Source organism: Miscanthus floridulus, chromosome 10, assembly GCF_019320115.1.
Source record: "Miscanthus floridulus cultivar M001 chromosome 10, ASM1932011v1, whole genome shotgun sequence".
Taxonomy (NCBI): Eukaryota; Viridiplantae; Streptophyta; class Magnoliopsida; order Poales; family Poaceae; genus Miscanthus; species Miscanthus floridulus.
Window position 1 is genome coordinate 30,383,910 of NC_089589.1, and position 11,187 is coordinate 30,395,096.

At 45.1% G+C, this 11,187-nt stretch overlaps 1 pseudogene; it reads left to right on the forward strand.

Moving 5' to 3' along the window:
- Window positions 1–1,578: 1,578 nt before the first annotated feature.
- Window positions 1,579–10,820, forward strand: LOC136489933 (ankyrin repeat-containing protein NPR4-like; annotated as a pseudogene).
- The last annotated feature ends 367 nt before the right edge of the window (window positions 10,821–11,187 follow it).

An 11,187-nucleotide genomic window follows, 5' to 3' on the forward strand; every position in this document is an offset into this window, starting at 1 on the left:
CTACTGAATATATTCTCCCTCTCTCTCTCTCTCTCTCTATCTCTCTCTCTCTCTCTCTCTCTCTCTCTCTCTCTCTCTCTCCTCTCTATATATATATATATATATATATATATATATATATATATATATATTATATATATATATATATATATATATATATATATATATATATAGACACACACAATGTTCCTTCACTTCTTTTAAGGTTGTTTATTGGTTCCTATTGAGATTCCTATTGGTCACTATAAGTAGGGGTTGGAAATAGGCCAAAGAAGAAATATGTTAAAAAGTAATATTCACTACTATATTATTATTATTTTTCTGAAATGGGGATTTTTTTATTTGCAGAAGTGGGTTGTTCCCCTTCCTCAACAAGATGGTCTCTGTAAAAATAAAATTACAGAGGTGAACTATCTCCCAATATAGAACAATCGCTACCTTTGAAGTTCACTAGTATTTTAGGAGACTTGAATAATTTTGGACCTCCTTTTGCAAATAAATGAGGCTATCTCCAAAAATCCATTTTGTTATAGTGATTCTTCTCAATCTAACGTGGCTTGTCCTTATAGGAGTTGAAACTCCTTAATTATAGGAGTCGAAACTCAAATAAATTCCATGCCAACATACAACTCCTACTCGGGTTATGGTCAGTTTTGGAGGCTTGGATCGATACTTCCGAAGCCGTGGCTCTCTCATTCAGACTCTAAATTAAGTGTTTTATTTACATATCTAAATAATCTCGACAAGAGAAATGTAATAACGAAATTTTTTTTGAAATTTGATAAAGTTATCCAAACCGGCCTTAAATTACCAGGCCAGTTTTCCCAAATCATCATCCGTGCTGGACAATTTTGATCGTCACAACCACTTCCTATCCGATCGACCTGCATACATGTAGCTTCAGGAATAACATCTATCACTCAGGGACGCATGGCTACCGGCGAACAGTGCTTGTAGTTGTGGTGCACGCATGGCCGTGTGTCTGAACAATGCCATGCCGCCATGCGATGCACACGGCCACGCGTGGCTACCGGCGTACTTTTCTTCGGTACGTCATTTTTCTCTACCTAAGCTTAGCAGACTAGTACTTATTGACCATGCAGTAACTTGGCTGCCATGCGCAGTACGGTGTGGCGACGGCGACGGACTTGGGCGTACACGCAGCATCCATGAATGAATCTAAGGTCTCATGTGACCGTCCAGTGATATTACGCTTGACACGCTTCCTAGTCACACGTACCTGTCACCATGAAAGCTATATATGTGCTTTCCAAAAAAAAATTATCTAACGTTCTTACTCCTTGGCCTCAACATCAACAACACATATAAGAGATATATCGTGCAAGTGTTTCAGTTCATCACATTGTTGACTGTTGAATTGTTGATGTGTGTATGCGTAGTGTCGTGGACAACTCCTTAGTTGCGTAGTAGCTTCTTGATGTGACTTTTAGCCGGCCGGACAGTCCGTGCGCCACACAACTTGTCTGCATGCATTTGACACCATTCCGCAAGAAAGACCATATATATACCTCCCACCTCGCCTGGCGCAGCGAGCTGCCAACCGCTTTCACAGGCCGGATGGATCCTCAGCAGCAGTCCATCCAGCTTGCCGCCGGTGCTTCGCCTGCCGGCTCGCCTGCAATGGCAACGCCGCCGCCGATGCAGCAGCCGCCGCAATGTGACCATGAGCGCATGGTCGTCGGCAACATGTGCCCTTCTCTCTATCTCGCCGTCTACAAAGGGAGTATGGCCGAGGGTCACGGCGCTGCTTCTGCAACAACACGCCGCTGCGATAGACTGTCAAGCCACAGGTAACTAACGAAACAGACCTAAACCTTTTTTTTTTCTTTTCTTTCTGCTTCCAAATTCTTCATTTGGCTCCAAGAATTAATATTTGAATTTGAGTCCTGGCCAATAATAACTAGCTGGTTATTTTAGGTGATGTTAAGTTTAAAAGACTCAATTTTTTTTTTGGTAAAAAGACAAAGGATAGAGGGGAGGATGATTGAGACCTATATTTGGTACAAATTTTGAACGTTGAATCCCTAATATTTCATAACAAAGGGAATAATACATTAATGAATGGTAGGTTGGCATAGAAGGAAAGGTAACAAATTAAGATTTGGGTGTTCTGAAGCCACTAGTGCTCACACATCCGTTTACATTGGAGTCGCACTAGCCTGACATATTAGCTGAGAGAATTCAAACAAAATCTTACTAATTTTTAGCAGCTAAATATTACTCTCATCATTGCAAATTATAAGATATTTTTGGCTTTTTTAGATATACTAGCAAATATGCCCGTGCGTTGCAACGAGAGAGAAAAATTATAAAATATTCATGAAAACAAAAGGAACGGTACATATCTATATTTATGTTTTACCATTTATATAAAATTTAAATGCTATAATTTATTTTAAGATTATCATATCATCCATAATACAAGCTAATGTTAGCAAATAATATGATAATGCCCCTAAGTTTGTATCAAATTTAAAATATAATGTTGATATATTTTTATGTTACAAAGCACAGAGATATTTTCATACTACTTATGCTTTGATATAGTTAAATATTGAGTTCCATGACTTTCTTTGTGGATCCATAATCAATGGTCTGTCAACGAGAGGCATCTCTTGATTTTTCATATGGTAACCCTTATTAGGGTTTGCACTATGTATAGTTTAGAGATGTAGCACCCGGTTTTAAGAACAAAACCAGATACACACCATATGTGAGTCCAGGATGTCAAATCTCACATATAGCTACAAATAAGGGTAATATCATAAGACAATGCTTATTACATAGCGTATTAGTATAAAGATTATAACCTCAAAGTATAGACAGCGAAAGACAACTCTGATCTTCAGGCGAAGACTCCAAATCTATAGGGACAACTGACTGGTTGACCACAAGCCTAATTCCTCCAAACTCTAGCAATCCGGTACCCATCCGGGATTTTTATCCAAATATTTGAAAAATATAAAGCAAGCGTAAGTACATGTCGTACTCAACAAATATAACATGGGGTTCATGAGGCTCAAAAGGTTGACACTGGTTTAACTGCGATTAGCTTTTAATTGCCACAATTTTAGCAATTGAGTAGCAACAAGTTTATCACAAGCTCATAAACACATGATCAGGTAAACATGAATAATGAATAGCATAAACAGTAATCGTTAATGTGCATCTTCATCATCCATATCATTAGTGTTCATCGTCTATTCCGCAAATGTTCCAAGGCCGCTCGTGACCGTGAGCACGACTGATATATCAGTTTTACACTCTGCATAGGTTGTACACTTTCACTGTGAGTCGTGATTTACCCTTTCGCCCGAGGTTGCGATCCTCTTGACCCACTACCAAGGAAGGTCGGCAGGGTTCACTATGAAGCCTTTCAAAGGTTCGTCTAATAAGTTAGGGCCATTAGATTCACTCGACAAATAGATATAGAGCCCCCCTTCCCGATGGCACAATGACGCGCAGCCTATACTCAAGGGGACAGAGGCCGTACTATATCCGATTCGTTAAGCCATTCTTACGCCAATAAAGGTAACCACTAACAAGCTAGAAAAGGTCCTCATACTGAGCTAAAGCCAGAGCCATATAGCCCTACAGCTGTACTGTAAGTCCTAGATGATCACTTACAGATAAGTCCTTAGGGAGAGAAATCTAGAGCACCATAAAAATAGCTCAATGCTCTAGCCCCCTTGTTCCATGTTGCTAAAAAGCATCTTTTAATGTTTATTGCATATTACATTAGTCAAGTGACAAGATCATGGTTGTAGTTGAGTACTAGCATCATACTACCCAATGCAATAACCCAAAGGTATCAAGGTACAGGGTAACAAAGTGCTAGAAAATCCTTAGTGACAGTCAAGGTAGACACATGCAATATGAATTAAGTGATTAAAGGTGTATAGGATAACAAGAAAGATCCCATGCTATACTTGCCTTAAACACAGATCCTTCGGTACGCTTTAATCTTCAACGTTCTTCTTCTTCTTGATTACCACGTATATCTCACCGGCTGGACAAAATTATAAAGCACCACACAAGCATCCATACAATCATACACGAAGCAAACAATAGAACTAAATCAGAACAGTACATCAATCATAGAAAAATAAGTGAAAGACTTTGAAACACGATTCCACGCATCGCTACGAACACACAGTCGCAAGAAGCACTCTAATCGGAGCTACGGTGAAAAAGATACATCTACCGATGGATTTACTTTATACGTGGAAAATAAAACTATAGGCTTCATTTATTTTAACTATATAAAAGCTTATATAAATTGAATTAAGTTAAATTTAGATTTGAATTATAAAAACAAATCATATCTTATTTATAAAATCCAGTTGCATAATTACTATCCAAATTAGAAGTTAAACCATGCAATTCTAGTATTAGTGACATGATAACCACTGTTACTAACGCATAGATCTCGTCGCTATGAATTTAACGCAACTTGAATGGGTCAAAACAGATCTAAAACGCAGAAGATATGAAATAAACAAGATTTCCTTTATTAAAATAATAGATTAAATCTACCCTCAAATTTTAAAAGTTTGAAAACATATTTAACTGTGGTATGAACATGTAGATCATGAAATTACGAACCTAACGCAAGTTGAACGGATCAAATCGAAGTTAAAAACGGAGAAGTTATTGCCTAAAGAAAATAGTGGCAAAACTGTAAATAAGTGAAAACGTATTTTGGATCTAAACTGATCAAACTACGCTCTCCAAAGAAGAAAACGGATTCTGTGATTACGCTTTGGACCGCGGGTTCGATAATAGAAAACGCAGGGGCTCTTTTGCAATGTTGACCGGCGAAGGGGTATCAAGCCATATCGGCCGTTAGATCTGGATCGAACGGTCTGGATTAGTACCGAGAGGGGAATTGGGGAAGCAATTGCCGGAACAGTGGCCGACGGCGGGATTTCTCGCCAGCGTTGCAATTGCTCGTCGGAGTAAAAGGGGATAACGCCTACGGGCTCAATTAGGCTCGGATTTTGGCACAGGGAGCAAGATTGGGAGGCACCAAACTCAATTCGGCCACTTACAACAGCTATTGGCGAGTGGAGCAAGCTGGTGGCGATCTATGGTGGCGTTGAAGCAACTGCTACGTGGCGCAAGACAGCTCAGAGGGAAAAAAGGGAAGAAAAGGGTCTCAGCGTGCTCAAGGAGTACTCACGAAGCTTGGGGATCTTCTTACCGTGACGGAGGGACGACGGAGTGACCCGGCGGTGATGGCTTCTTCTCGGCGGGGTCGGGGGGCGCTAGGGTGCAGCTGGTGGTCCTAGGCCTCAGCGGGGACGAAAAGGAACGTGGAGGATCGCTATTTAAGGGTTGGCCTTCGTAGGGCACAAGGCAACGGCGGAGGACGGGGCAGCGCGGACTCGGAGGGCGGCGCAGAGTCCATTGCGGGGACGGCTCAAGGTGGGAGACGGTCCTGACGGGGCGGACCCACCTATCAACAAAAGGAGGACGCGGGGACGGGCGGTCAGAGAGACAAAGGGAGAGAGAAGCGCGCCGGTGCGGGCTGCTGCCTTCGGCTGAGCGGATGGGCTGCCGAACTGGGCCGAGGCGCGAGAGAGAAAAGAGCGGGCCTCTGCTGGGCCTCAGCGACGTTGTGAAGTAGGGAAAAGAGAGAGCCGGGCTGCGGGGGAGAAAAATATAAAAAAACAGGAGCAGGCCAACTGAGGGAAGAGGCAAGTTGGGCCATGCAGGCCGAAAGGGAGAGAGGGGAGGAGAGAGGGTTTCTTTTTTTTCTTTTCTATTTCTTTTCTTATTTCAAATTCCAATTCAAATATGGTTTAAATTTCTTTGAACCAAATCAAGTTAAATATTAATTCAAATATTCTTTTCAATTCAAATAAAAATGGAAAATTTTAGTAGGCTTTCAAAAATAAAGTTTATAACTTTTTAAATTCTTTCATTTCCCAATTCTCTTTTATTTCAAAGCCATTTTTAATATATTTTTCAAAAGCTTTTTAAATTCATTTTGAATTTTGGATTCAACCACTCATTACAATAAATCAAATGCAAGGGCATGTATGCTCAAACATGTTGCTACCTTATGATGAATTTTAATTAAATGAAAAATTTTATTTTCCTATATTTCATGTGTACAAAAATTCCAACTTAAATCTTTTTAGCCCTATTTCTAAAAATTCAAATTTTAGGGTGTTACAAGAGACAAATTCATTTAGACCGGACCGATGGCAATCTGTTTAAGATTTCAGTTCATAATTTGATTGGTCAAAGCACAACTGCAAACAAACAGCAAGTAGCGGCCGGGCTCGCCGATTTTCGTTAGTTCATCCGCTGAGGACGCATGCCTGTCTCGATCATAGGTCGATCTAGCAAGCTCCACTCCCTCTATTTGCCGCACCACGGTGCCTCTCCGCTCACCGAACGGCGCGCGCAGCCCGGACACTGCCGGGTGATGGCCTGCCTGTGGATCATCAGTACCTGTCCAGTCCACCTCGTCGCCTCTGACGATGACGCCGACAGCGACTACATATCTACGACACATGGCTCAGTGACAAGAGCAGGCTCAGCCTTCCATTCACCGATCCAGGAATCTAGGGGCCCCTTGTCCATGTCTTTGGAGCATCGGCGACCTCACCTGCCTGAAGCCTTGGGTTGGGGTGGCAACTCGATGACCATGTGCACGTGGCCCTCGCCGTGCAGACATCCAGGACGATGATACCCCGTTCCTTGCACAGCTAAGCTAATTGATGGTGGTGGCTTCCAATGACAAGAGGTGGGGAGAGACGGTTTAGGACGGGGAGGAAGTTGACCGGTATGGGGTGGTTGTGGATGACGTCGTCCCACTCGCCGTGCTCCGTGAGGAAGATCCTCGTCACCAAGTTTCGGTCGGCGATGAGAAGCTGGAAGGAGTACCCGGCGTCACCGATGACGAGCAATACAATAGATCCTCACGGTCAGACTCGTGGTCAGTGGCACGGACGGATGCGATGGTTTTGGTGTCCGAACATGCGAGAAGATCTCGATGAGGAGATCGCTCATCGTTGGGGATGTGCAGCGGCTCTAAATCAACCATCGTCGTCTCGTGACATGTGTCCACACGTCGACTCTATCACGCTAGTTGCCCCTGTTCGCTTGGCTGATAAGCCATGGCTGAAAATACTATTGACTGATTTGTTATAAGAGAAAAATTTTGTTCGTTGGCTGAAAAAGTATGGCTTATAAGCCAAACGAACACGGCATAGACTAGTAGGCAAGAAATACTAACCCAGACCGTGCCATACCTCGGCCGAGCCAGAATCCTGTGCCATGGCCGGACCATCAGCCCGCGGGCCTTTTGGTCAACTATACCCGTGTGGCGACTTTGTTGACTGTTTGAACGGTCAATATTCAAATCAAATGTAGATGGCTTCTTATGGGAAAGCAACGTCAAAGAGACTTCCAAGCATGTCCCCGTCATGATGCCTTCTATCGGAACACTTGTACTTACAACAACTGATTTCACGGCGACACAACTACCACAAAAATACGGGACACACCACCTTTCTTTAAAATAAAAGAAATCTATAATTTTAGGTGAGAACGAATAAATAGCACCAACCTAATGTGCAAATTTCAAATCTTTCTATATCTTACCTTTTTATTTATTTTAAGTTTTCCAAAAAAAATAAAAGCACCAAGGCAAAATGACTGTTATTATTAATCTTAATATTACTTTTGGAGACTCATTTTGGAGCTACCATGATAATCATCATCTAGCTATAACGCACTAAAGGAAAGAATTGTATAATTCTCACAAAAATAAAAAGCACGTAGTTGTGCGGTAGGTGGCTTAGGAGCAAATAAGGGTGAAAGATGAGACAGGGAAGAAAGAGCTGAATACTAAGGCACCGTCAAGCTTCTGCGATAGTTGTTTGATGAGTTGGTAGTGAAATAGCAAATAAGAGTAACTCTAGCAGCTCCTCAAACAGGCTCCTAAACCATATTTTGAAAGGTCAGGTCAAAAACACAAGTTGAGCAGGGCTCCTACTTAGACCCCATAAAAATAAAAAGGCTCTTAAATTCTCCCCACGGGATCGGACCTCATTTTTGGGAATCTAGATGAGGCCCATATTTTTCAGTTTCAGTCATTTATCTCCCCGACCTATCTGAAACTAAGCTCGCTCGAGCACTCGCTACACTTCCTGACACTCCTCTTGCCGGGTGCACTGTTTCTTACGTCCCTCCCACCCACCCAACGCTCTGTGTGGCCTACCCCAGTGACTCCTCCTCCCACTCTCCTGTTGTCGTCCTCCCCTTCGGTTCCGCTAATGGCGTGCCTCTCTCCAGCCTACTCCCTAGCGACTCCCTTTCTATGTATAGAGACATTGTCGGATCCATCCCCCTCATTATTCTCCCCCCCCCCCCCCCCCCCCCCCACACACACACACACTGGTGTAGCTTAGGAGGGAAGAATAGAGAATGACTGAGCAAATGTGCCAGTGTCTATTAGAATAGATTTGAGAGCTCCTTCTATAACAAATAAAAAAAATCATGCCCTCAAAGTAGGAGGCCCTCAAATCAAAAAGTAGGGACTTGAGGGCTCCTCTCTCGAAAACCCCGGTCCCTAACCTATCCGATGAATTTGGCTCCAATTGAACTCGTCATTTGACACACGAATTCGGTTATTGTACTAATTTCCTGAATACCCGTTTCAGGCGTTGTTATGCACGGTCAGTGCGACATACTTGAGTTGACTGCGGAGAGGAACACAGCTCTACACGTGGCTGCGGAGCAAGGGCACCATGAGCTGATCCGGGAGCTCTACCGCAGGTTCAAGGACCAGGGCCTCCTCTCTCGCCAGAACTCGGCGCTGGACACGCCGATGCATTGCGCGGCGAGGGCTGGGCACGCCAGGGCAGTCGCGGTCCTCGTCGAGCTGGCCAGGGACCGGGGCGAGAACATTCTGGGATGCAAGAACGAGGCAGGCGACACGGCCCTGCACCTGGCGGCGAGGCACGGGCACGGCGCGGCGGTGGAGGTGCTAGTCTCGGCGGCGGCACAACCGGCGGCCGAGCTGAACAACGCCGGCGTGTCGCCGTTGTACTTGGCTGTAATTAGCGGCTCGGTGTCAGCAGTCAGAGCGATTATTACCAAGTGCAAGGACGCGTCATCGATGGGGCCAAGCGCACAGAATGCTCTGCACGCTGCCGTTTTCCAGAGCTCAGGTTAGTTGCTTGTTGGATTCTTAATGGTATTACTGGAAGAAAAAAATAATGCAGTGAACTAATGTGTTGATCATTTGCGTTGCCTGCAGAAATGGTTCACCTGCTACTGGAATGGAGGCCAGCTCTGGCCGACCAAGTCGACAGCAGCGGCAGCAGCCCGCTCCATTTCGCGTCGTCGGACGGCGATCGCAGCATCGTGCGTGCAATCCTGCGCGCCGGGCCGCCGGGAACGGTGTACAAGAAGGACTCGAGCGGCCTGTCGGCTCTCCACGTCGCGGCGCGGATGGGACACCACCGCGTCGTGACGAACTTGCTAGGGAGCTGCCCCGACGCCGCCGAGCTCCGTGACGGCAATGGCGGGACCTTCGTCCACGCCGCGGCCCGGGGGAAGGGCTCCTCGGTGGTGTCGCTCGCCACCAAGAATCCCATGCTGCGCGGCCTCCTGGACGCGCAGGATAGGGAGGGGAACACACCTCTCCACCTCGCGGTGGCAGCGGGATCGACCGGCATCGTGGTGGATCTGCTACGCAACGGCAAGGTGCGGGCCAATGTTCCGAACAACGATGGTCACACAGCGTTTGATCTCGCCGCCGGATCAACCACCAGTTTCTTCAAAATGGTAAGCCTGGTGGTCGCGCTAGTCGCTTACGGGGCACAGCTCCGGCCGCAGAGGCAGGACCAACTGGAGCAGTGGGTTGGCCGCGACAAGGTGCAGAAGGGGATACAGAACACGTCGGACAGCCTCGCGGTGGTGGCCGGCCTCATCGTCGCCGCCGCGTTCGCCGCCGGGTTCAACTTACCCGGTGGGTACGGCGGTGACGGCAAGGCGAACCTCAAGGACGAGACTATCTTCAAGAGCTTCCTGCTCTTGAACACCGGGGCCGTGGTAACGTCCATCGTGGCGGTGGTCCTGCTCGTCTATGGGAAGGCGTCGCGCTCTGCCGGTTCGTGGAAGAGCTTCGCGGCGGCGCTGCAGCTCTTGTGGGTGTCGCTCGTTTGCATGATGCTGGCCTTCCAGGCGGCTCTGCTCTCCGTGGCGACCACGAGGGCACTCAGTTACGGGTTCGTGGGTGTATACATGTGCATCCTTGTCTTGCAAGTATGCATCACGGAGTGGCTGGGGCCTGCGACGGGGTTGCGCATGATTTGGAGGTTTCACTGGAAAGGAAGAAGGCATGTCGACGTCAAACGACAGTATCCGTTCGCCAAAGCTACCGTACTCAATTTACAACTTTTTTCATTTACAAGTTTCCTAGTTTCTATAGGTTTTCAGGTCATCTTTTCATTAAGACAGGGATCCAAGGACACCTCAATTGCTCCATCACCATCTGCTCTTTATTATTAGAGGGGAAAATGCCATCTGGGGAGTTCGGTACTCACGTTGCAAGACTGAGCCTATGGCTCATCAAATTATTGAACTTGATGTATTCTTATTTGATCCAAAGAAAAGCAAAAATAGATGAAGAGATAAGATGGACCTTTTTAGACACATGAACTACATATGGCTTTGTAATGTTGGTGAGACACATAAATCTTGTCATTAGCTTTGTTTAGTTTGTAAAATGTTCGTGCTCCAATGACGATGACATGTAATCTATATATTGTATATGCATTCCGTTGGCCAACATTGGTGGTTCTAAGTATCTCATATTTAGTTTCTAAAAAGCTTACAATCGCGAAAACAAGATTCAAACATAATGGTGGGAACAAAAGATTTCAAATATGAAAACCATTAACAAAGACAGTAGAATTAGGCAACCACATATGTTAATCATTAGCAGAGGAGAGACGTATACATTTGGCAAATGTACTCCGCATGACTTAGTCATATATATAAAAAAACAAAGGAGTATGCATTTGACATTAGCAAGGAATAAAGTTGGATTTGCATATAAATAGCATTTCTCTATTGATAGTTGCCTTCTTCCAACTTGATCTGTACTAATGCATAGTGATTTTCTAAGTCTTTGTCCATACA